Below are 27638 nucleotides of genomic sequence, written 5' to 3'. Positions count from 1 at the left end.
GTTCAACGCCGGAGCAACGCGGGAAATACACCAATTTTATCCAGGTATGTGTAGCACCGATTCAGGATTCAAAAGCTCAATACTTGATCGTTTCTGTACCCGTCTGGCAAATGAATCTTAATATCCGTCATTACTAGCGTTCTGAAATCTTACAGTACACTCATAAACATAACGTAATACAGTGTTTTTATTTTAATGAAGTGGACGTATCTTTATTTGAATTATCCCCAAATGGAAAACCTCTCGCAAATTAATATCAGAGTTTGTCCCACTCATTCTAGATGGTGAGTGGAAGGCATCCAGTTACACTCAACTTTGCATCCCCAATTAGGCACTGAGTGGCTGGGTTGTCAATATATATATATATATATATGTGTGTGTGTGTGTGTGTGTGTGTGTGAGGACGGTGCGCATATGGGTGAAATTCATCCCCCCCTGGGAAAATTTTTCAATTCGCACACTGCTCGCTTTCATAATGTCTTCATAAAATCTAAAATTTTATGAACTACAATCAACAGGATGTGTAAAAATATTATTACAAAAACACTCTAGGATATTTTAATGTGCATTCAGAACACTTTTTTCTTTACTTTTATTCAAAAGGTACACAAAATGGAGTGTGAAAACTCTAATTTGTTTGGTTGAAGTCTTAATGCAAATTAATGATATGTTCCACAACTGGACAAGAAATCAATAGTTTATTATTTCTTCAAACACTGTTTCCTCTCTCACATTGAAAAAATGTGTCCTCAACTTTTCATCATCCTAGACATAGTAGACATGTTCTCTTCATACCACCTTTTGCGTGCTCCACACAATCGGTGCACAAGAAAGGTCCAGCCTTAACAATAAAATTATATCACCAAAAATTAAATTAATTTTCACATTCAATTATACACAAGTTCTTTACGAAAAACAACTGAGCAAACGTTGCACTCTCTCTCTCTCTCCCTTACATTCTCTCTCTCTCTCTCTCTCTCGCACACAAGGGAAGGCTTCGTGTTTCTCTATGTTTCTTAGGCAGCTTGGATATGTTTGGTTCTTTTCCTCCCCTTCTTTCTTCTTTCTTTACTCTTCGTACTGACCAAACAACAATGGCACGATATGACGGAGAGCTTTCTTAGCTGAAAACAGAAAAAAAAGACTCATTAAAATACAAATTTCTAACCAGTTAATGAATGGATCGAAATACATACAGTGCAGCAATTAGAAGAGATTTTTTCTCTGCAAAATTAGTATTGGCACAGAAATTTTTCATAGTTGTAAATTTTGTGAGTGACCTTGGGAACAAGAGCAGAAATTATCAGCTCCGCAGGTAGTTGCTGTGGTGCGTGGCATGGCTAGGTATACACTAGTGTTGTGGTATCTCATCACCGTTTCAACAATGGTACAAAAACTGAATGCCTCCCCTGTACGCTTTTAGAGGAAACTCCATCGGAAACATCTGAAAAGTTGGTAAAGGTTTATGGGGGAAATTAGCTTCGTCGTTACTGTATTTTTGAATAACATAAGAGATTCTGTGGAAAATGAAGAGCACACAGATCCAAGCAAGTCAGCCAGAACAACTGGAATGATTGATGGAGTTCGGGATATCATTTTAAATTAACGAAATTCAAGTCTCAGGACAGTATGAGACCCTGTGTGGATTATTCACCAAATAGTAGTGATGGATTTAAAGAAACGAAAGCAGTGAGCATGTTTCATACCCCATTCTACAAAGTAGGAGCAGAAACTGGAAAGTATCTCCGTGAGTTTTTAACAAACAAACAAACAAAAAAAGCTAGTGTGTTACCATTCCCCGCATTCTCGCCAAACCTGTCCCGTCCTACTGTGTTTACTTTCTTTTCCACTAATTAAAGTATCACAAAAGGATTGGTTTACAAACAAAGTTTCAATTGTACTGATATAAACTTTGAACACCGGTATAGTCTAGAACTCCCACAAGTTATTCCATGACGACTCGTAAAGCCTGGGCTCTACACAACTCAAACTGCTTTTCTTCACATGTGATGCATCGGAAGAATTCGGTATGATTCGTGCAGCTGCCTTCCGAACGCACACGTGAGAAAACGTGAAAAAGTAGAAGTGTACCAACAACGTTGCCAAACTTAGACAACATGGCAAACGAGCAAATAAAAACGCACTTATTGGACTATAACATGAACACTAACAGTTATTCGTATTAAATAATAATAAAAAATAATAGCAAAAGATATAAAACTACAACAGTAATAATAAAACGAAACTTCAGCGGAAATCTGACACTGTACGCTCAGGTATGTTCTCCGTATAGTGCAAGAGACAACAGTGCCAAAATTTCATGAGTGGGGGGTTGACGACACGCCCTCGCGTTCTATTGGGTAGTGAAATTAAGCTTCACGATCCATCGCCGCCCCTATACATGTCATAATTTCAGGAGTCACAATTACATGTAAGCAAAATGATTAAATCAATCATTTTAGCGGCGCATAAAGCTGTATGCGATTATAACTAGAATTATAGTTACACCTTTGATTTCTGCGGCCCGTACTCTACGTAAATTCTTGCTTATTAATGTACTACCATATACACGGCCACAGTTAGCGAAAGGTTTCATCCACGGAGCGCCTCGCTCGACGTGAGCTTCTTGGGATTGGACTCACGTAGACTAAATTTGTCGAATTTCGCCATATTGAAACAATCCAACATACTCAATTATGATTGGCGGAAATATCCACATGGTACTGATGACGTCTTCCAAAGTCATACGAAAGCCTGGGAATGTCATTATTGTCGTGACGAGAATACACTAAACTATTGTTCGAACTACATACGTTTCGAACTTTATGACGCCAACTGGTGTCGAAGAGGCAAAGGAAGAATCTTCGCCACGCAATAATGAACGTATTCAGTTCACTGAAATATAATATTTAGGAATTATAACGAATAAAATTATTAATTAATTCCCATCTTTATTTTTTAATTGAGTCCACAAAATAGGTGGTGACAACTTAAAAGTCAAACTAAGTAGATTAATATATCTATCCTCTTCTGAAAATTGGTGAACCCTATTCGGAATACTTTGCTATGAACATAATGTAGCTGCCATATTCCTTTTTTACACAATAATGTTTCCATAGCCACTGACGTTAAACTAAGTGGATGTTAACGTACACCAAAATTTCCACAATATCAGAGTTAGTAAACTTCACAAAACATCCAATTAGTTCAATATTAATGGATACTGCAACACTGTTTTCTCTAAGCGAAATATGGCGCTATCTTATGTTCATAAAAAATTATGTTCTGAAGTTATCCTTTTTTCCGTATACAAGAGGATTAACATGTACGAGTAAGAGTTGAAGAAATAATCCTGAGAAAAGGCCTGCTGGATAAAGCAGTGAAGTTTGAAATATTGCAGCAAAAAAATCTTGACGACGCACCACATAGGTAACAACACTTGTTCTTTTATATAAATTAGTTAAAAATTTATGATAATGTATTAACAATTTTTAGATTGTTTAATAACAACAAACAAATTTTCCTGTCGTTCAGCATATAAAAGGCTACAACAGTACCCAACAATGACCATAATTTGCATAAAACTTACCTTTGACTGGATTTCATTTGCAAAATCTCGGTACTATTTCAACAATTCCTCTCACCGTTCTCGGCAGGTTGAAAATTCCTACTTTAAACTTACAACACATCTTATGTTTACAGTACGAATTTCAAGGATGCCAAGGAAGACAACAGAAATTGTTAAAACAATACGGAGATTTGAAATAATATGATACCCTCAGAGGTAAGTTGTTCAAAACTTTAAATATACGTCAATTTCTTTTTCTGAGTGATTAAAAACAAAAAACCAAAGCAGAAGCCTACCTTCATCCTCATTAATGAAATTTGGACGGATCATAGTTTTCGAATTTCCACTGTTGGCGCGAATTGGACAAATTACAGTCTTCCATCAGCAGCTTCTGTTTACTCTCACTAATGGCCAGGCACTTTTTACTACTTCCATGTTGTATTAGATGGGTCTGAAACAAACGGTTATCAAGTAATTGCAACGTGTTCATATATATAAGTTGCAACTAAGAAAGCAATTTCTCTAATTTCAACTAAGTAAGAGTTCAGAAATTTGATTCATTGTTTGTGTTTAATGGGGACGGCTATTTGTCCCAGTGAGGAAATAGCCAATGACTGCAACATGCTCCTTATAAAATAACTCACTATATACAACAATCAAAAATAAGACTCCTAAAAACATTTTTAGATCTAACATAAGTTTGTGAAAGATAATAGAATAACAGGCAAAGGTCTATGAAATTAAAACGGAGGTCATAATAAAACTAAAATGAAGGAGAAACAGAAAGATAGAAAACGAAAACAAAAACCCTTATGTGTCTGTAAACGCTTCGATCGGGATCAGTTTGCCACGGTGATAGATATTTACCAGCCTGTATAAGCCTGTGAAATATGTTGTGGAGGTTTACGGTTCTTGAATTTTGCGTCCTATTTTGGAAACCAAAAACCAATATATCAAAGTCATCGGATCGGGATCAAACTTGGCATGCTGGTAGAAGTTTACCTTTATAAAAGTGTGGGAAATATTATATTATGCAGGCTTACGGTTCCTAAATTATTGATGGCTCAGTGGTAGAGCATTCACCTCTGGTACTTGGGGTTCCGGGTTCAATCCCAGCTCCCGCCAAGTGAACTTTTTGGTGGACAAACACTGTGTACGTGGGTTTCCTCGGGGTTCTCCCACTTTCTTCATTCCACCATTTCATTCATTATTTCATCACCATCGTCTCCTTTAGCGTAACCGGCTTAACCGTGGGACGTAAAACTCAAAGATTTCATTTCATTTTTTTCCCTAAATTATTGACGATGAAAGTTTGCCAGGTATATATAAACATACGTATGAAATACTAGGTATGCAATAATTCCAAATTTGGAGAGAAACGATAGACTTTTAGTGATTATTCATATATGTTTTAGTGCATTGTGAATGAACATGACAGGCGAATAGTTCAACTTGGCAATCAACGAAAAGCATAATGCCTTTGAAAAATTGTGTTCGCACAACAAAACGAAAAGGACTTTACTCTCTTTCTAATGTTGAAAATTCTGTTTTACATTGTTTACAATGAGAATTCGTCCACCAAGTGCTTTTCCAATGTTAACTCTGTGAGCATTCTGTTTTACGCTGATTATGGTATGTCCGATGTGACTCCTTATGACATTCAGCGCGCGATCTCGAATCACCATGTCATATATAATTAAGAATGCTTCAGACATCTCGGGAATGCATTCGGACAACCAAATGCTTACGTCGAGTAATGAGCAACTTCCCTCCAATTACAACAAAAATCCATTCACCTAACTCATCCGATCGAGATCAAACTTGGCACAATGGCAGACCTCCGTGGAAATATAATGTTGTGCAGGCTTTGGGTTCTCGAATGAATTTCTAAACCATACGACATAACAAAAACAAAATAAATACAGTTTAAATAGCAACCAAAGTTAGTCTTGAACAGAAAATAATGAAAATCTAATGAGGGACGATTTTATACTAGTATGTGTATTTCACCTATATTATGTTTTGTCTTCTAATAATACAGATTCTTTTTTATCTGTAATTCTGACAATAAACACAATATCTGGTATCAGTGCAAATACTCGTATTTATGCGCTAGCAACTGTATTATATACATTGCATGACAATCACTAGGAAACAAACCCATATGGACTAGTAACTTTCTTTCACAAGGCTCTGAGTATATGTATTATTATAAGTAAATCAGTAGAGGGCACTAGTGAGCCAGGAAAAGACTCCATGACTGAGTCAGAATGCTATAAGTGAAAGATGGCAGAGGCAGTTGGAAGTGCAGAGTTAATAATCTGTTGGAAGATGGGGCAAGAGTTCATCTCAGTTGTTAAGATCGTGGCAGAGCTGTTGAACGACTTGAAGTAGGTCAAAGTATCACAAATGTTGCATAATGTGATATTATCAGACTTCAAAAATCCGTTTTTGCAGGAGGAACAGCTGTACGTGTGCATGCTGGAGGCCATAAAAGATCTACAATAATTATGTAGAATCTCTGGTAAAAGGGCTAGTTGACGAAAAAGAATTAATTTTCGCCCACTGTCGTGGCAGATTACACTGGTGTAGGGAACAACGTGACTGAGAACAAGGGAGACGCCCCAACGTAATTTTCTCAGATGAATCACGATTCTGTACGAAATGTGACTCTGGACATCAAATGGTGTGAAGACAACGCGGATCAAGGTTTCATCCATAGTAGGTATGAGAGAATGCGATAAGTATGGGTGTCCTAGAGTTATGGTGTGAGCGGGTATAATGAAAAACAGAATACCACTGCACATCTTCTTACTGGAGAATGGTGTTATATCAAGATCCCTAAAGGATATGTTCGCCTTTTCCGTGGTGCAGGGGTTCCTGATTGTTTACATGGATAACAACACCTCCCACAGTCACATTAGACAGCAAAGACATAACCCGCCAGCATATTTCCTGGTTCTTAATCCCATTGAACATATTTGCGATCAATTATGATTTCAAAAGACTTTCCTCGGGGAAGACTTTCTCTACACACGAAGTGAAAGTAGTAAGGCGAAGATCCAGGAGATATTCCTTAACTTAAGAGCAATGGGGTATTCTCCTCTCAGGCATACCATGAAATCATCACTATCAGGGATGCTCTATGAATTGAATATGTGTTGCAAAAAGGAATCTATTACCCAGGAACCTTCAAGCTCTAGAAGCTCCGTTTAAGGAAAAATGAGTCAACATACCCCTGGTTCTATTGAACACATTCACCAACAGCACGTCAAACAGATGTGAAGTATGCTGTGCTGCCCTGAAGTGGCCATATACCTTACTAACGTGACCAAAATTCTGCACTTATGACAATTTCCATTTCATGTCTTCTCTATATATTGTTTTGCAACACCTTTCTTGACTTATCATGTCCTGGTTTTTTCTGCATGACGGGGAATATCATCAGTCTTTTGCAAATAAAACTGAACTAACACCTATAGTCATATATCGGTCATTTGATTTAACCGAATCATAGGCCCGAAAGTTATGGGAAATATTTGTTTCCTACCAATTGTCAAGCAACATAGAATTCTATCTTTTCCCATCTGCATAATAAGTTGACAGTGTCAAGTAAATTCACAATAGTCCATAGCAGTATAAGTAAAATACAATAAATTATTACATCGTCATGATATTCCCAATATTGGTTTCCTTTGGACCCATGACAAGGATACAAGATGACATCATGACCAGCATAATCCAGGCATGCTTCGTCTCTTCGGATCTCTCCTGCTTTGCTAAGCATCCAGTACTACAAGGAAAAAGATCACAAAAATATATATCACTTGGTGTACAAGAAAGTTTTTTTTTTCAATGTAACAATGTATTGAAACGATGGAATATACACAATAATTTAAAAATCGTGCACTGCAATGTGCTTTACACTTTTACAAACGTAACCAGTTCGTAATTACCCAAAGCTTTAACATGAAGTGAACATCCATCTTTTGTTAAGTTTAAGAAAGAATGATACTGAAAAAATTGACAATTTTTCCACAATAGAAATATTGTCTGCAACAACTATGGATTCTAAAATTTATCACATAAAATTAATATCACATATTTACGTCTTAAAGTGAAACTACCAATTAGAAGACACACACACATTTACAAACATACTACAAGGCAAATAAGATCGCACTTTGCCATCTTTCGGAAACAATGTGTACCACAAATCGATATATTTCAGGCAAATCTATATCCACATTCAGAGAAGAAAATCGCAACAATTATATTATCTATATGCTGATTGATTAAATACTGAGCAAGCATTCGATTCCAGTGAATGACAAAGCTTTTACTCACGCGCCGAATGGTGGTGCTGCTGTCGGTACTGAATATACATGATTCAAAATTAGTTACAACTTTATTCCATAGAGATGCTGTTGATACCCTAACAACAATGGATAGTCATATAGAAATGATTGTATATTTGAACTGCTGGATTCGTAGCTTTGCATTCGTTGAAAGAATTGGATTTTTAAGAGCAGCGTTTCTCAACCTTTTTTTTTTTTAAGTGACGACTGCTTTTATTAGTCAGAATGCTCTATGGTCACCCTACTTTTGTCTCCATGGAAAGCATGTTTATTATTATTAAGAACTTTAATTTACAAAAAGTTCCTTTAATATACAGGGTGAACCTAAAAGATGTGCACTATCTCCGGGAGGTGATTCGTGACATCAAAAGAAAACAAAAAGTACTCTTGCATGTTGTCGAATTGCCCGTCGTGTACACTGTACACATCTTTCTGTTCCGTTTCAATTGTCACGATTCTATTTTCGATTCCAAGTTTGTACTCCTGCCACTCTTACATGACGCGGAACTCGACAATATACAAGATGACTTTTTTGTCTTCTTTTGGGTGTTGGGAAGTAACGTAACGCAAGTAACGCGTTACTTGTAACGCGTTACTTTTTGAGTAACGTTTCCTAGTAACGCGTTACATTTTTCCCAAAGTAACTGTAAGGGTAACGCGTTACAAATTTTTAAGTAACGTACCTAGTTTGCGTTACTTTTTTCGCGTTACATTTCGGATGAGTAACTACAATATATGATTTTTTTCGGAACAAATGTTTCTTTCCTGTAAGTGAATTTCTCAGAATGAAACAATCAAGCATGAACTACGTATGCCAGCATCGCCGGCTACGATCTCTTAGCGCCTTACCATATCTCTCTCGTAACATGAGATTTAGCGTACAGGGGATAGTTGACCTTTCGGCCGTTGTGGCGCTACTAACGTGCACTAAACAGAAGGACAGGTTGTCTGTCACGTAAGTCTGAGTGGATTTAGACAAGTGTAGTGTGGTCAGGATTGCTGAATAAAAATAGTGTAAATAAGGGATGAGTTGACTAGTTTCAATGAGTATTAACGGGAAGGGTTTTAATAAGCATAATCTAGTGGTAGAAAATGAGCCAGGCATCAAATAAAAAAGTAATCATTTTAGACTGAAAGGAATACAAAAGTATGAACTAACACAAAGAGCTAATATAGATCTAAGAAAAAATAGATAAATCTTACTTTTAAAACATTGAATTTACGTAATCTAAACTATTTCAAAAATCCTGCTTCACGCTTGACTTAACTGTACTGATAAAATTTTTCAAGTTTGGATTTTTCTTTAGGCTGTCGAAAAACTCAGCTGTCATCAACTGGGCAGAAACACATATTTCTGTGTCAGTCCATTTCAAATTCATATGTGAGAAAACTCTTTTCACAAATGAATTTGACGGTGGGATCCTTAGGCAAAAGGGGACGACTTTAAATAAATTTGGCAACTCGGAGCTTTTCTGAAATAGTATTTGCCATTTACTGGCCAGGCTCATGACGACTCATTAAAAATTGTGGGCTTTAAAGTCGTTGTCTGAGGTAAATTTGTCATTGTCATCACTTTTGCTGCCACGTATCGAAGCTCACTGGGATGCGGGACAAAATCATAAAATAAAGGACTGTCCCTTAAAATCCGGGACATATGGGAACCCTAAGTGTTGTGTTTTACGTAATTTTTCTCCTTGCTAAAAAAAAGTCACGTGGCGTATGTAGGCACTATAGTTGCATAATACTTGCAGTATCTTTATGTACTAAAATTAACAGCACAAAAAGTATTCTTTTATTGTTTTAACTATGGTATATTGTTGTGTATCATTTTGTCTGGGAGCAATGATATGTGGGTTACCAGAGCCATTGTGTACAATAAATCGAATTTTAAAAACTTGATTACTATCTCTGCCTTCCACCGCAAATTCTACTAATATTTCTAAGGAAAATACATATTCCTAGTCACTTTCCTGATTCTGAAGCATATATCCCCATACCAGTTACAGAATTGTTGACTGGTCTTCATATTGATCCTAGTAAGTGTTGTTTTTTGCTTGTGTAATTAATTTTATTTATTTATGTTTCTGAGTAGTAATGGGATCTATGCGTAGGTTGGTTCTTTTCTAAAGAAAAAATAGATCCAAAACCTTTAGCTTTTGGGCAAGAGTGTCGATTTCTGTGTAACTTTGGGGGAGCCCTATGGCAGATACGCTTTAGTAGAACAGGAAAACGAATTACCATGTACTGTAGAAATTGGAGAACCTACTTCAACTTAGCATTCCTCTCCCCCCTCCCAATTAGGGGAGCCAATTTCAACTTCGGGGGGCCTTGCCTCCAAAGCTTCCCATGATTGATGCTCTTGCTAATGGAATAGAAGAAGAACCCAGAGTCTTTATTTCAGATACTATCCCAGTATTTGGTGTGCCAATGGTAATCCTAAATTTCCGTAATATTTATCTAGATAATGATTTTATTTACTTTTGTGAAATATCGTAGTAATATATTAGTAGACTCCTATTTACATCTTACTAAAACAGATAATATACAAAGATCCCATGTTGTAGAAATATATTTATGTATTTCTGTCAATCTACCATATGAAACCTACTAATACGATAATGCCAGGGAAAAAAATATAATCATTTTGCACTAGGAGAAAAATAGACACATTCATTAAAGTGTAAACTAAAAGTGAAATTCAGTTAAATCATAACGCAAATGAAATCCAATCCTTAACAATTCAGACTGTACACACTATATACACACTAAGAAATTAGTCAACTCATAACATTTTTAAGAAATTAGTCAATTCATAACATTTTAGCCTATTGTTCACTACTATTGTCACAATTTGTATAATTCATTAATGTTCCCATTTATGGTTTTCTTTTCAGACATTTTAACAGGAACAGTGAAATTAGCTTCTACTGTTTTCTTACGAAGTTTTGTAGATCGGAAAATTATTCAAAGTATAGATTGTGCCTCATGTCACAAACTTATCAGTCAGAACAAATATAATTCCACGCTTATGAATTTGATATATAAACAAGACAGTAGAAACGTAATGTGCTATCCTACAAAAGAACTAGTGTGGGTGATTCACGTTGTTGAAAAGGCCCATCGGTTTATGAATACCCGAATTTTAGAAACTCTTTCCGCCTATATTGTTTCCTTTCTGCAACACTTTAGTATTTGCAGTGCCTCTTTTCGGACAATCATTCATTCAAATTAAGTGTAAAAATTTGCGATGTAATAGTTCCAGTGTTGCTGAAGAACATAGCAGATGTTGAAACATGATATTTTGAACATACAAAATTTCTAAATGCCAAGCCATTATCTGGGAAAGTGCCTCGTTTGTAATTTGTAAAGGATTTCTTGCCGGTGTGTTTGTATTATCTTTTATTCTTAATTAATCGATAATAATTGTATTAAATTTTAAAAACAGTTTAGTTTTTGTGATACTATATGGGGGGGACTTAGGAATTCTTTTCCTGTTATAGCTAGCCGTTTCGTTTGCCTGCTACACAGAGAAAATATTGGTGCACGTAACTAACGCCACAGCGGCTCCTAAAGGAACTAGGCTCTGTTCGCTTGTCTCTGCTATTTGGGAAGGCGCTAAGGGATCGTAGCCGGCTATGTATGCCAGTGACCGACAGTCACAGACACACAGAGAAACAGATAAATTTATTGTGCTACTTGCTGTTTTTTTTTTTTTTTTTTTTTTTTTTTTTTAAGGTGAGGACAGCTTTTGGGAAATCACGTGTACAGATTGCAAGCACCTGGAAGATTTTGTCGTAGATTTTGACAGCTCAAAATCAATGCATTCAGTGAGTGAACTAGGAGTGCAATGGTACCGGTAGTCTATTTTACTTTAATTGGTGTTGTTTTTATAAAGATGGAGAACGAAAATATTTTACTGTTCGAACACTTGAAAGAATACTTTTTTCTTAAGAGCTGAGAATGATGGTGGACAGAATTTAAAAGTAAAGTGTCTGAAGTGCCCCGGCGAAAAATATTTATCAACAACTAGGGTGCTATAATTAACGATTTACAGTAAGGGGATAATATGAATAAACTGTTTTGATGAGCAGACCTACTTTATTACTAGACAATAGTTTGCTGATGACTCGACTCGAATAAAAGTCGAGTTTCGAGTCAATCAAGGGTAATATCCTCGAGTCGAATTCCGAGCCGATTCAGTTTTTTTGCGTCGAGTTTCGAGTCCAGTCGAGTTTGATAAATGGCTCGTTCGTTTTAAGTCGTCTTGAAATCTTGGCCTGATTACACTCGAAAACGAAAGCCATGAGAAATGTAAGCTAAACAGTAATATGGAATACATTTAGTGTTGCTCACGAGATGGAACACTACTTGCATCTCGTCTCCTCTCGATAACGAGACCACAAGAAAATATTTTATAGCAAGCTCAGCTCGGCTCGGCTCAACTGAGAAGATGGCTCGGGCTGACTCGCCTTGGTAGGGATGAGCTATTTGCTCGGTTCGGCTCAATGAGCCGAGGGCTCTAGCTGAGTCGGTTGGGTGAGCTGTTGGCTCGGCTTACCGAGCTGTTGGCTCGGTTCTGGTCGATAGTGAATGAGCTGTGAGCCGAGCTGCTCATGTCGTTGACAATTCTAAACCCGGGCCGAGCAGTTTTGAAGATATTTGACCAGTGCCCTATAACTTTTGACAGTGTTTGGCTCGAGCCCGAATACTCAACCTAGACTCTCAACCCTAATTCAGAAGCTCGTTATAACGAAATATTGGATAGGTTAATAATTACCTGTACCTTGGGTAGAAAGTGCTCATACATAAGCACTATACCTTATAGAATGTTAATTTAATAATAACAAAAGAAGAAGGTTTTTAATATCTGTAAGATATTAGAGAGTAATAGATAGTTCGTTGCTATGTAATTGTTTATGGATACCTAATTCTCGTGTATGTGCACGACAGTGTGAATGACAAATACATTAAAAGTGTATCAACTAATAAACCATTTAAAACCGTTCATCTACTTTATAATTCTGATAGAGAAGGTGAGAATAGTGTTATATACATAATTATAAAAAAATATTTTTACATGAAAACAGTTACTACCACTCAAGTTCTTTATATCATCGATCGAACCAGGTTGACGACTACCCTTGGTGAGTCGTTATAAAAATTTTGGTTTACCTCACCCGGGATTTCTTGTAAATTCACCACCCGAAGCAAAGTAAGGGTGAATTTACTTTTGTAATAAAGTTAATGAATACAAATTTCACAAGACTGAGAAGTGAATAATAATAAGAAAAATGAACGGTAACGCTATGGACAATGAACCCAATGATAGTGACAACGGTGAACATAGTGTAACACCAGGAATGACACTAGAAGACCGAATCTTGTTAGCCTTACAGCGGCAAGAACAATATCGTAAAGACGATTCGGAAGCCATGAAGCGACTGGAACAAAATTTGGTTCATATATCCAACAAACAATACGAAGAATTGAAACAGACGATAGAACAGAAGTCCGAAGAAAACAACAAGCAATACGAGGAATTGAAGCAGACGATAGAACAGAAGTCCGAAGAAAACAACAAGCAATACGAGGAATTGAAACAGACGATAGAACAGAAGTCTGAAGAATCCAACAAGCGATATGAGGAATTAAGTAAACGAATGGAACAGAAGTCAGATGAAACGAAACAATCAATTATCCAGGCGATGGATGACGTCACCTCACAGTTCGAGGAAAAGTTAAATAGAATATCTGAGGATTGTCAGGATAATCACGACCACATTATACAAGAAATCAGTGGTGTAAAAAAGGATTTAGAAGTAAAGGAATCTTCTGCTCGTCAGCAAAAGGTTCAGGTCACCAATAATTCAAACAACATACGTGCAAATACGCAACTGATAGCTACTCTACAGGAGGAAATGAGGAAGCTACAGGTCAAGGATAACTCACACCACAATCATACGGTCAGTGATCATTTGGAGTTTCCCCATTCACAAGAGATGACCTCGCCTCCACCCACATCTGATGAGGACCTTATTTTGGAAGAAATTCATCCGAAGAGTACTGATGGACGGATAAGAGACGGTGCAACAACACATCACGTCATGGATAGGAATTGTCACCCAATAAGTACTCGGAACGATAAAAGGAAGGTAAAGTTAAACGTTAAGATGAGTGAAATACGTGCCATGAGTAAATTCAGTGGTAAATGTAATGAGAATGCTACTTCGTTCCTGGAAAAATTTCAGGACGAATGCAATATAATGTGTATAGATAGATCACAATATATGAAGCTAATCCCTCATTTATTACTCCCACCATGTTCCTTATGGTTTAAGGCAATACGTGATCACATCAATACATATGAGGAATTCAAGGCAGCGCTGATCGCCAATTATGAAAATGATTTTTTGCTTGCAAATAGAGATGCCACGATTAGAAATCAACATTTCAATCCTCGTTTACACAAATCTGTTGTCGAGTTTGTTGTAAATACCTACAACAAATTAAAAGTTGTTAATCCATTGCAGTCGGAATCTAGAATAATAGCATCCATTCGAAATTTGCTCCCATTTAAGTTACAACAAATCTTGTTTTCTACACAGTGTATGAGTTTCAACCATTTGTTAATGCTCGTTCAATGTTATGAAACTCAATACCATGCTTTGAATCAACAAGCAGGTGTGAGTAAAAATAAAAATAATTCAGATCATTTTGTACCTGTTAGGAATCTAGATATCCGTAGTATGAACGATACGGAATACAACCGAAGCCTAGTAAATTCTAGCAATCCAAACGAGCAAAATAGGCAAAGGTATGTAGGAAATCAACCTAACCTAACCAATCACAACAATAATTATGTCAGATCACCCGATCGAAGTAGACATAAAAACAATCGAAAGATATGGCGAAATTCCAGGAATACGACAAATTACGTGGATAGACATAATCGCTGTTCAAGAGATGGCACTTCGTATCAAAATCAGAATCACGATGCAATACATGTACAACATATGGTGGAACCTAATCAAGATTGTGCCGTACAATGTACCTTATTAGAATCATATGCTAGTACAAATTTAAACTGATTCTAGTTAATGAAGTTAGGATTAAACCCATATCAGTTATATATTCTTGTGAATTTTTATTTTTATGTTTATGTGTTAATATCAATAATGAAAACAATTCTTATATAGCTTCGATATACAAGCAATATGAGAAATTATAATTCGGTTCATAATTGATTAAAAGCAAAGATTATTTATATTAGATTGACTTGTGTTGAAAACTTAATTGTCAAAGATTATGTTAAGTATAAGATTCATTCTTTTAAGCTAATTATTCAACGACTATCTTGAATAAGATTCTTCATTATTCTGATGCCTTATAGATCCAATGTTTATTTTGAAATATCATCTAAAATAATTAATATATATAATGCGCCCTGCATCACGGTGACTCATGTATTAAAACGTAATTGATTCTTACGATTTTGACTTCGTACCCTTCAAAAATTATATATTAAGCGACGACGTTTAATAATAAAATATAATAATGTAATAAATGATAATGAAATGAATATAATTAATGTAATAAAATATAAGTAGTAATGAAATGAAAGATTTGTTATAAATGTATATATATATATATATGAAATGTAATGAAGATATACGAGGGGCGATCAAAATGTAAAGGACATATGTAATGTAAGATTTCTATTGTAAACGGACCAGTGATTCTTGAAGATAAAAGCCAAGTTCGTTTATGACTTTTATATTCAGTCCCATCGTCGGGCGACATTTTTATATAACGAAATATTGGATAGGTTAATAATTACCTGTACCTTGGGTAGAAAGTGCTCATACATAAGCACTATACCTTATAGAATGTTAATTTAATAATAACAAAAGAAGAAGGTTTTTAATATCTGTAAGATATTAGAGAGTAATAGATAGTTCGTTGCTATGTAATTGTTTATGGATACCTAATTCTCGTGTATGTGCACGACAGTGTGAATGACAAATACATTAAAAGTGTATCAACTAATAAACCATTTAAAACCGTTCATCTACTTTATAATTCTGATAGAGAAGGTAAGAATAGTGTTATATACATAATTATAAAAAAATATTTTTACATGAAAACAGTTACTACCACTCAAGTTCTTTATATCATCGATCGAACCAGGTTGACGACTACCCTTGGTGAGTCGTTATATCGTGAACAATGTCCTTGACTCCTAGCCTTCACGACTACCGAGGTTGGCAATCAACTGTCTTTTTAGTATTCAAATACAAACCGCCTACCTCGCTTTTTATATACAGTGTTATTATAATTATTAATAATAATAATAATAATAATAATAATAATAATAATAATAATAATAATAATAATAATAATAGCGGTAGTAATAGTAGTACGGAAAATTGAAGTCATAATTTTTTCACATTTTTAAAGTTTCGCGTTACTTTCGAAGTAAAGTAACAGTTACTTTTTTGGGGCAAGTAACGCGTTACTAACGCGTTATATTTCAAGAGAAAGTAAACCCAACTTACTTTACAACCCAACCAAACTTTTTACAAGTAAGTTACCCAACACTGCTTCTTTTGATGTCACGAATCATCTCCCAGAGTTTGCGCAATCCTTTCAGGTTCACCCTGTATATTTACTCTATCTGTCCGTGTGTCCGTCCAACAAACACAAAATCTCTTGAGCTACTTCATGAATCATCAATTTAGGCCGGGTATAGAGGCCAAATGCTAGGAATCGAGTTTGTTAAATGGAAGTGATCCTTCCAGTTGATCCCAAAACTCGGTTTCTCATATATTTCTATGGGAGTAATTATGGATATCATCCTTGCTTAATAGACAACACGCAGTGCTTGTTGATTAGGGGGTTAGCATAATGCTCAGGATACAAAATATATCCGTGGAATACAATGCTAAAATAAAAGTAAAATTATTTTCTTCTCCACAAATCTAATTTTATATTTTCAAAAATTCGTTCATCTTTAAAATATACTTCACTTAATTTGAGGTAAAGTGTTTATTTAAGCATAAGCTTCGAATTATTTTGTTAAGGAGTTTGGTTTACAAAAAAAAAAACTTCTTTACTTAGTATACGTACATTGCTAATTGTTTAAATAATTTTGAGCATACATCACTATGCTCATAATTATTAATATAGAATTAATTAAAATCTCCTTAATTTTGTATTGATATTAATAGAACAATATACACATATTAGTCTTTTTTTAGTAACTAAAGGCTGTCAAGATAAACTATTAGATCTTCTATCGTCTTTACGCTATTCAATTGTACAACATAGACCTATTTTCAAGTCCTGAACTGTAGCGTGTGATACCCAATTCACGCAATTTTTTAAAGTTTTTCTGTCCTTTTTGCACTAATGTTCAATGCAAGAGATAAACCTTGAGAACTGTTTGACCAACGCCTGTCCCCTGCATCCTTTCCCGGCTTTTTGAGTGACAAAAATAATTGAGACTTTTATTTATATGCTTTTGAAAGTTTATGGTAAGCGTATTCTTTGTTGGAAATTGTTTGTTAAATTAGAGATAGTTTCAATTGCATTTTTTCTGTTATCCAATGTGTTAAACAATATCCAATGTCAACTTCCAACCTAGCCAAAAGGGAGAAAGTTAAGTTGTAAACTTCTACAGAACCCACAAAAAATTGTAAACTCATGATATACCTATCATAGTCTGGGTTATGGCTGCTCCGCCCCCCCCCCCCTTTCTTTTTTTAACCTTTTAGATCTGCCACTGAGAGGGATGTGCATATTTGAACTGCGGAATCCATAGCTCTACAACTGTAAAAATTGTTTTCTTTAGACCTCTACTGTTGGATAAAATACTGAGCCACAGAAAATGGGATACTTAAAATCGTCGTATGAATTAAAATGCACCAATATCCTTCGCTTTGACAGTGACTGACAGTTATTTTCTTTTCTTTCAGATCACTCTTAAGTAAAACCGCTCATTCACTTCAAACTTCTAACATTCACAACATGCTGGAAAGACACTATACAAAGTTGATATATTTTAATTTCGTATGAGTTCTTAATTATCTTTTTAGAGCTCCTTCATGGCTAAGTAGTTAGCGTACGCGTCTTTGGCGTGAAAGACCCGGGTTCAATTTCCGGTGGGAGCTTATGTGGTTCACATTCCACGTTAATCAGTAGATTCCGTCTCATATAGCCTCACTGCTGAAAGGGACGTTAAACTTAAAATCACCTGAGCTCAATTAATTATCCCTTTCTTATAATCCAAATTCTAGTCTTACTGGTATATTTTCTTTCTCGTCTTCATTTCTTTTAACTTTCCTGTGGATGGCTATGATTTGAACGAAATATATCGATTTCACATTTGCTTCAAAAATTGAACGACAAAGTTTTATTGTAATCATTGAATTTTGTGCTATATTATATAACTCCTATAATATAGGAGATGCTAATAAAATAAATCTTTAAGTTTTTTAAAATTTTATCTGTTCAAATTCCTATTACAATATGTACATGCCTATATAAGGACATTTATTTAGTATAAAAGTTAATAATTATATACATATTGTAAAAAAATAAAAAAAGGAAAACTATGAAGGACACGATTGTTACAGAAGTATATTATTTCCAAACAGAGTGTAGCTGAGAACAATTGAAAGAACATTGATATAACTAAGATTTTATTGTGCTATGTGCTCGGTTATAAACCATATTCATCGGTGATCGTTGTACAGAAATTTTCCATAAATATCTAGTAACATTATATTGAGGTGTTTATAATTTATATGCAAAGTGTCCAGTATAGAATTTAACTGTTGTGTGGTGGATTTCGCATGCTCTCAATGAAATGTGCAAAAATTAATAGGCTGTGTGAGCAAGACAGTGATTCCTCTTACGTGTGATACATTCGTTAAGGATAGTACTAATACATTCATATTGTATATGTTAAGTCGAAAGTTCTCTCCTGAATTCGAAACGTAGGTATTAGAACAATAAAATCATAAAGTAGAGATGAAAGTCCCTTTGAACTACATTTCTCAAAGAATAATATTTAGCATGAATCATTTCAGAACATTGTCACAAAATAAATAAATAAATGAAAGGAACTTACCGATCGGAGAAAAAACTCGCCCTTAATCTTTCTGTATAAATTATTGTAGCGTACAACCTCATATTTGTAACTGCACTTCTACACTCGTGTTATACGTATAATAAATAGATGATTTCATTTCTACATGAAACTCTTATCGCGAACTCTGTACCATGTTTTTTCTTTTCTAAAACGAGTTTTGTTTAACTGTTTTTTGTCTAGTGGAATCCAAACCGCTTCTCGGCTTATATCCGAGAGAATTTGTTCTCCTTTTGGACTTGGAACAGCAGAATGGAAGTTCCACCCACTTCACTCCAATGCCAACAGTATATTCCCTTATTCGGAAATCGGGACTGTCCCGTTTCATTATAAAGTTTGGTGGTCCGGTAAGTAAATTTCTTAAATCGGGAAGCTCCGCCTTAGCCACTGGGAAAATCCTATTATTACTTTAAATGCAAAGCAATAACAGGAAAATCGCGTTATTGCTTTGCATGTAAAATTTTACGGTCAACGTATCATAAACGATAAAACTCAGTACGCTAAAACTAAAACTCATTCAATAAAATTAAAACTGAAAGTACAATCCAAGCTAATGTTGGAAGCTACATAGGCAGTCGATAATTTTATCAATTTCTGACAAAACGTTTGCGCAACCTTGGCTTCTTCATAAAACAGCACCTTTCAGGCAAGCAGAAATATACAATCTGGCTTCATTTCGTATGTTTAAGCTTAACATCCTTATGTAATACCGAGGTTATCAAGGAGACTTTCGCTTAAAGTAACATCCGAACAGCTACTTGGTTTACACTTGAAAGAAGAGTTGTGGTTCGACCGAGAATTGAACATAGAACGCTTTGATTAAAAGGAGAAAATAACATAAAACTATACAATAAAAGACAAATTTTGACCAAAGTATATATAATGTAATAAATAATAGCGTTATACTATCGGCAAAATATTGCTGTCTTCATCAGACGCATTATATGATGTGTGATGTATGAGATAATGTTTCTGATGAAGGCTAACATATTTTGCCGAAACTGGAACGCTATTATTTATTAGATTAAATATGCTTTCGTCAGAATTTGTCTTTTATTGTATACAAGAAGTTACAGAGCTAGAATGAGTGGTATTCAGAAATACAACTAATGCAAATGGTTTGATATATATGGAGACGTTCCCCTGGAGTTCGCACAATTTAAAGTTTCTTTTTTTTTACCAGCTGGTTCAAACCAGCCAACCCTGCTGTGAGGTCAAATAAACTGGGTAGAAGGCCGGATGTTACAGATATTAATTCAAGAAAAGTATAAGCGAAGTTATCGGGTGGAAAACGAGGACGTAATCGTTTTCTTTTTAGTTTCTGCTCCAGCTGACCTTTATATAAGTCATCAGGAAATGCTTGAGAAAACCTTTCTTTTAAATTTTGAAATTGCAACTGTTGAACGGCTTCCTTACGACATAAGTACCAATCAAGAGCCGCATTTTTGAGACAAGTTGCCAAATAAATACTTTGTTCCCGTTCGGACCAAGTACAAGCACGAGCTATGGTTTGATATTTATCAAGAAACCTGGTAACAGATTCTTTAGGACTTTCTTTGAATTTTGACAATTTCATTATTGATACATTAGCTACTCGATCTCTAGTATCCTCCTTTGCACTTGATTCGTCAAGATTCTGTCTATCTTGTACTTGAGGTTCTTTAGGAGGGGGTGAATTAAGGTCTGTGGCCTTATTCCCATCTAAGGTTAATGAAACCTCTGATGGAGTCTTCACATCGTGATTTTCTAAAATCTCTTGTCTAATATTCTTATATAACAACAGTGTAAGTGCATTATCAGCAGTGGGGGAATATTTCACCTGAGAAGGGCGAGAATCAACTTAAGCATATTTAGGGAAACTTAGATTTTCCATACAAAGTTTTTCATTTATAAACTCTTTGAGTTCTTCGCCTGAATCATATGAAAGAGGACTAGGAGTTAGCGCGTCACGTGCAGTCTTTTTCTAATAGGGTTCCTTCATTGCCAATTGTTTAATTTCATCATCTGAATCATATATACTTGATTCAGGTGGTGAGATTTCTGGCAGTTTACCTTCCAATGGTTTTCCCACATGAGGAGGTATACCGAATGGAAAATAAACTTCCTCATCTTTCACCACTTCTGAATCAATAATATGCTGCTTTTCTTCCTTCTTTAAAGGTGTTGAAGCTAACTTAGGGTCAAACTCAAAATCGCTTGTCATTACACCAGGAGACCCTTCGAAAGAACTGCACCTTCATTAGAAGGGTCATTCAGTTTTTCTGGCTTAGGAAAAATCGTACGTTTCGCAACCAGCGGTTTATACTGTGTACTATCTAAAGGAGTCAAGGGTGGCATTTTACTATAAGTTTCTTCAAACTTCGCTAGATTTTCTCTAGTTTGCGCCGCGTTTGCGTTATCGGTTGCCTATTCATAAGATCTGGTAAACTATACTGCTGAGGATGATCTATCCGCGGTTCACCTACTTCAAGACATGTACTTGGCAAACTGGCTTGCTGCACTGGCGAGTCTGTTGCTACTTTTGCCAGTGGACACAATTCGGAACGCAACGCCTTCGTGAGCGCGGCTTCCTGAGCAACAGTTTTCCTACAATATTTGCAACTTGCTTCACCCGATTTTGCAATATACCAATAATGAAACTTTTGCGGAGATTTCTTAAATTTCAAAAAGGGGAACCAATGGAAAGACATCTCGAATTACTTCTTTAAAATTTGTTTCCACTATTCAAAAAAAGAAATAGACTTCAGAGATGAGGGAGGGTTATTTTACCATGAATAATATAATCCATGAATAATATAATCAAATGACTAATTTTGATTAGAGTCCATAACAACTTAAGTAATTAACTTAAATAACTTAATCAACTTAAATTAACACGCACAATGAACATTACACTGAAACTTAAAAGTAGGGATGTCATAGCAGCACCGCACAATTTTTCGACCCGAAAAATTGAAAAAGGGAGAAAAGGAAATGGACGAGCCCCCTTTTGTGACGATGGTGCAGCTCTCTCTCTTATCATTCTGCTCGTTTACTTCCCACATATTTGGAGAACTGCTCACACTAAATCTTAGTGGTGGTCACAAGAGAAAAATAAACTAAACTTACACCAAGAAATACTTGTAAATAGTGGGAACTTAATCTAGGGGAATAGTAAAGGCTCCTGTTAAAACTTATTGAGGTTTATTAGATAATTAGTCAAGCAATATAAAACTTAGAGTTTTGCTACATAAGGAGAAATAACAGTCATTTAATAATAGGCAACTAAGTTATTAGTGCTATTGTACTTAGGTTGGACGATGGAATGCAATTATGCGACTACTGATCTTATTCTTGAGAGCTTTACTGTAGGTAAACAAAACATTCTGAAGTGCGTCATAACATCCCTAAGCATGAAAATGATGTTACAATAATCGCTTGTACATATCTCCACTGATGTCTTCGAATCTCACTTGGATGACTGCTCCGATTACTGACGATTGACGTTTCGAATCTGAACCCGAGTCTCGTCTCACCCAAATTGGAGACCCTGAGATCCTTTTAAGTATTTCCGAGGGACACACCCAAACCTTGTGGTAACCAGGTCATCCTGTGCGTCAGATCCCTAAATATGGAAACCTATTGCCCTTTTGCCTTCTCATTGGTTCTCACGAACTGCCGCACCCAGGATACGATGCATGACGCATACAGGTGTACGGAAGGTTGTCGGATGATACAATGTCATGCATCCTAGAACTTTCCAATCACCCGTAAATATTGACTAATCTTCCTCTTGCTTCTTGCGTTGTTGAGGTCATAAATGACCAATAAGTATCCTGTTTCGTTATTGTAAGTAACCTTCACTGAGTAGGCTTCCTATGTAAATTGCGTCGTGATGGTATATGTATTACCTTAATCTTTTTACGTATTTCCCTTCTCTTGTTGCTAATTTCAAGCAAGCCAAGAGAATAAAAGTTCCTTTTAAATACAAACTTTTCTTTTAAATCCAAATGAACTAAGGGCAAAAGATGACTATATTCTGAGTTTATCGCCACAATAACATGTCTCCCAAAATCTAAGTTAAGGCAGAGACTAGAGGAACGAACTCAACTGTATTTGATTACGTATCATGCTGTTTTCGTATCCTGTGAACAACTTTGTAAATGTCATTGTTATTTAATTTTAATAACTGATGTTAAAACTATTTTGTTTATTAATAACTTATGTTAAAACTATTTTGATTATCATATAATAAATACAACTATCATTTAAAAGCTTGTTCCCAGGATACCAAGACAACATGATACGTAATCAAATGCAGCTGAGTTTGTTTCTCTAGTCGCTGTCTTAACTTAGATTTGGGGGGAAATATTATTCTGGTAACATTGCAATTTCTATGGATGCAACATTGAAAATTCTTCAGATTCATATTTTCTGTTGTAGAATAACATAATTTACGATTGTGGTAAGTTGCATTTCATTGTCTCCTTTCACTTATGAAAAACAAGCAAAGAAAAATGGTAAATTTTCTATTATTTTTAGTGTGTCAGGCTGTTAATACAGAATGTATATATTTGTGATCATTCTGAACTTTATCCTGCTCCTATGTGATTAAAAATGGCGAATTATGATTAGAAATGGCAATTGTATCGGCGATGGACATGGAAATTGCAAGAACGTTGCTCTTCATATTTATTCTCATCAGTTCCTTATTTCTAGATATTTTTATAAGCATTCTTTCTTTCTGGAGCTAGTGCTATTTCGCCTCGTACATGGAAAAATACAAGTTTGTACAGTATTATAACAGTAATTTTTACCTAAACTTTTATATATATATATTTTATATATATATATATAAAGTTTTTGAACATAGTATACAAGAAATACAACTGCAAAATATACATTATTAGTAATCACCTATTGAGTAATCCAGGACAAATACACAATTATTCCACTGATGTATAAAAATATTTATAACAATTTTTAGCCAGCAGTACTCCCTACAGTGTCGAAACACGTCTCAAATAAATACAGAAATAAGAAATAATTTGTGACTCATATCTAAGTCCGATCTTTCTTTAAAATCCTCCAAAATTTAAAGTCGGTTCACTTATCTTACAAAATGGCGTGATTTCAAATGGTAATCCTTATGTTTAAAAGCCGAACGCTCGCCATTAATAGATCCAGATTCAAAACATGTTACAGATAAAACGATTAGGATTTTTTTTATAGCTCACACCTAAGATATTCTTATCCTTTCTTAGATTGTGGAAAATAATAGCTAATACTTTCACTCATCGAATACCGATAACGTAGGAGGAAACGGGAGAATCCTAAGAAAACCCACGAGCACGGTGTTTGTCCAAAAGTCCGCATAGCGCAGGCAGGAATCGAACCAGGGACCCAAACACCGGAGTTGAACGCACTACCATTGAGCCACCGCGCCCCTTATATCCACTAAAAGGAAACGAATAGATACTTTGACACACATCTATAAGGGCATAAAAGAAAACGTATAGGGTAAATACTGTATTAGCAGAAACCATAGTGTTTAATTAAGTAGAGAGAAAAAAGGATAATCAAATTTTAAATCATTATTATTTTAACCTTTAGTTTACCATTGACAGTACACTGTCAAAAGTGTACATCCGTTCGTCCCGCTGCCACTGTACTGACAGAGGCGAAAGGTCTACTTTTACCAGCGACACACCGGTTGAGAACCAACCTTTTTGGTTTCTTTCAGTATGGACTATCTCTTCATACAATAAGGCACATCATTTTAAAAAATAAGTGTGCTGTTCCTACTTTTTTCTAGCTTTTAACAGCAATAAAAATTTAGGTTTGTGATTTTTAAAAAGAATGGCTTTTAAATTTTAAAAACTCTACGTTTCACAGGATTTTATAAATGTTTCGCAGGGAATGTCATGGTGATTCAACGTATAGTACAGTCCGCATTGGAAGAAGGCGAAGAAAACTCTTCTTTTTTTTTTACCACAGCTAGGAGTGCGGGGGGGAAGAGTGAAATTGAGAAATCGTGTTTTCCTCCCTGTGTAGACTAAACATATCTCGACGGAAATAATTTATGAGCCACGAGCAGGAAGCTATGTTATCTCCAATTCGTTTTAACAAGTGGGCTATATACACAATTTGCCCTCTAACCCCCCACCCCTCACACCCACGAGCTCAAACTGCGCTGTTTGTTCCTCGTGTACAAATCCATGTGGTTCATTTTCCGGTGTGTGTGTGTGGATGGAATTCTTTTACGCAGAAGAGAGTAGAATCAAGAGTAGTAGGTTCGCTTACATTTCGAGATGGCAGCAACAAGCCTTTCCAAAGAAGAAATTCAAGAAGCCCTCTGGGAGGAGACCGACACAGAAGATGTAGATGATTTGGACGTTAGTGACAATGACGAACCAGACATCGAACCCGAGACATTGAGTGAAGACGATTCCGACAGCGACGACGAAACACGTCCAGACTACAGGCAGTGGATTCGACGGGACAGATCTAAACCTTCCCCTACACCTTTCCCTTTCACTTTGCAAGCTGGACCAAAGACCGACAGACTGACTGCATCCTCAAACCCCATTGACGCTTTTTGTCTATTTTGTGATGGTGATTTCTTCAACATGTTGTTGACAGAATCGAATAGGTATTATCAACAACATGTTGCAAGACACAAGCCATCCAAAATAGAGCCACCCATTACGCTGGAGGAACTGTATCGTTTTTTTGCTATCCACCTTAGTATGGGACACAACAGACGAGACAGGTACTCAGACTATTGGAATCGGTCCGGCATCATGTTCTCTCCTTGGTACGGCGAAAATCTTTCCAGAAATCGTTTCTTTCACATTTTACGCTTTCTTCACTTCTCTGACAATAGCAGACCACCTAACGTGAACGACCAGTCCTATGACCGCTTCTGGAAACTGAGGGACGTTTTCGAATATCTACGTGACAAATATGATAAACTGTACCAACCGACAGAAAACTTATCGCTTGACGAAGCCATGATTCTGTACAAAGGTAAAGTGATTTTCAAGCAATATATCCCGAAGAAACGCAAACGATTTGGGGTGAAACTCTACATGCTTTGTGATTCTAAGGGGTATGTTGTCGATCAGATCGTTTACCTTGGCAAAGATAAGACCAGACAGACAACAGAAATGACTTCAACACACGCATTGGTCATTGAACTGACACAGAAAGTTCAAGGAGTTGGCCATAAAATTTTTATGGACAACTTCTTTTCCTCTCCTGATCTTTTTGACGATCTTGCAACAAAGCGTACGCAATGTTGCGGGACCGTCAACAAGAACAGACGTTCGATGCCTGACGACTTCAAAGACCGCTTTTTCAAAACAACACGAGGGGACATACATGTACGGACCAGGGATGACTTATGTGCGGTTTGTTGGAGAGATAAACGAGACGTTTTTCTTCTGACAAACTTTCACAACTTTCCTGTCGACGGTAACTTCCTTGACGAACATAAAAACGCGATCAAGCCGCACATTGTTCTGGAATACAATAAACACATGGGTTACGTTGACAATGCTGACAAGATGACGAACACGTATAACGTGCGAAGACGGACAATGAAATGGACAAAGAAGGTTTTCTTCTACCTTCTTGACCAAACTATTTTAAACTCTTTCATTCTGTTACGTTTCTTTCGACCTTCCCCTGCCTTACGAGACTATAGACTACAACTGATTTACGAACTGGTGGCTCTGGGGACACCACCAGTTCCAGGACCGTCGCACATAATAAGTCGACCTCCACCTCTAAAAATACAAAGGTTGGAAGCTGCCAATTCTAAACATTGGCCCAAGAAAGTTCACGAATGCAAGGACTGTGTGGTGTGCTCCAATAGTAAAAAAAGGAAGAGATCAAATTATGTGTGCTCGGAGTGTAAGGTTCACCTGTGCGTTGATCCATGCTTCGGGGTGTACCACACGCGACAGTGACCCACGTGACCCTAAGGGACCTGAGTGCATTGTACACAAGCTGTGACCAGGCTGTTGGTAAGTACAAGTACTAACTTTCATTTATATTGCATAATTTTACTTCTTTGTCAATGTCTATAATAAAAAAAAGGCATTGGATTGTTACTGGAGATATGTGCAATGTTTCAGAAGAAATATTTATAGTGAAAATACTATTTGATTTTAAGACCTAAACCAAAAAGATTTCGCATTCGGAAGGATGTACGTACATTTTCAATACAATTCTTTACAAACAATATTGAAAAGAAGGGGGTTGGGGGTGTTTTCACCCCCAAATTTAGCATTTTTTTTAGATTTTTTTATCTTTGGCGCCCCGTGGCGCCCCCTGAGTTTCTACCAAGTATGTCAAAGGACTCAAACATTATACCAGGGACCTTCCTTAAGAATACAAAAGTGATTTCATAACTTAGTCGCATTTCGTAACGTCAGAAAAAAATGTTTTCTGGTACACTGCAATGACATAAATTTTACACATTTTTTTCGCATTTGCAAGGTGTCAGAAAATAATTTATAGAAACATTACTATTTCATTCTAAGACCTCAACCAAAAAGATTTCGCATTCGGAAGGATG

The 27638-nt window shown here is 36.0% G+C and overlaps 1 long non-coding RNA gene across 1 annotated transcript; it reads right to left on the bottom strand.

Annotated features, from left to right (window-relative positions):
• Positions 1–469: 469 nt before the first annotated feature.
• LOC145676367 (uncharacterized) lies at positions 470–7382 on the bottom strand. Its single transcript, XR_014129381.1, has 3 exons — positions 7233–7382; positions 3865–4019; positions 470–1124 (listed from the first exon to the last, which is right to left on the bottom strand). It is a non-coding gene; the product is annotated as an uncharacterized LOC145676367 (long non-coding RNA).
• Positions 7383–27638: the final 20256 nt, after the last annotated feature.

The sequence above is a fragment of the Thermobia domestica genome, unplaced genomic scaffold (assembly GCF_964235325.1).
Source record: "Thermobia domestica unplaced genomic scaffold, izTheDome1.hap1.1 HAP1_SCAFFOLD_118, whole genome shotgun sequence".
Lineage (NCBI taxonomy): Eukaryota > Metazoa > Arthropoda > Insecta > Zygentoma > Lepismatidae > Thermobia > Thermobia domestica.
The sequence above is the reverse complement of the archived record's forward strand: the minus strand, read 5'-3'. Positions and strand labels throughout refer to the sequence as shown.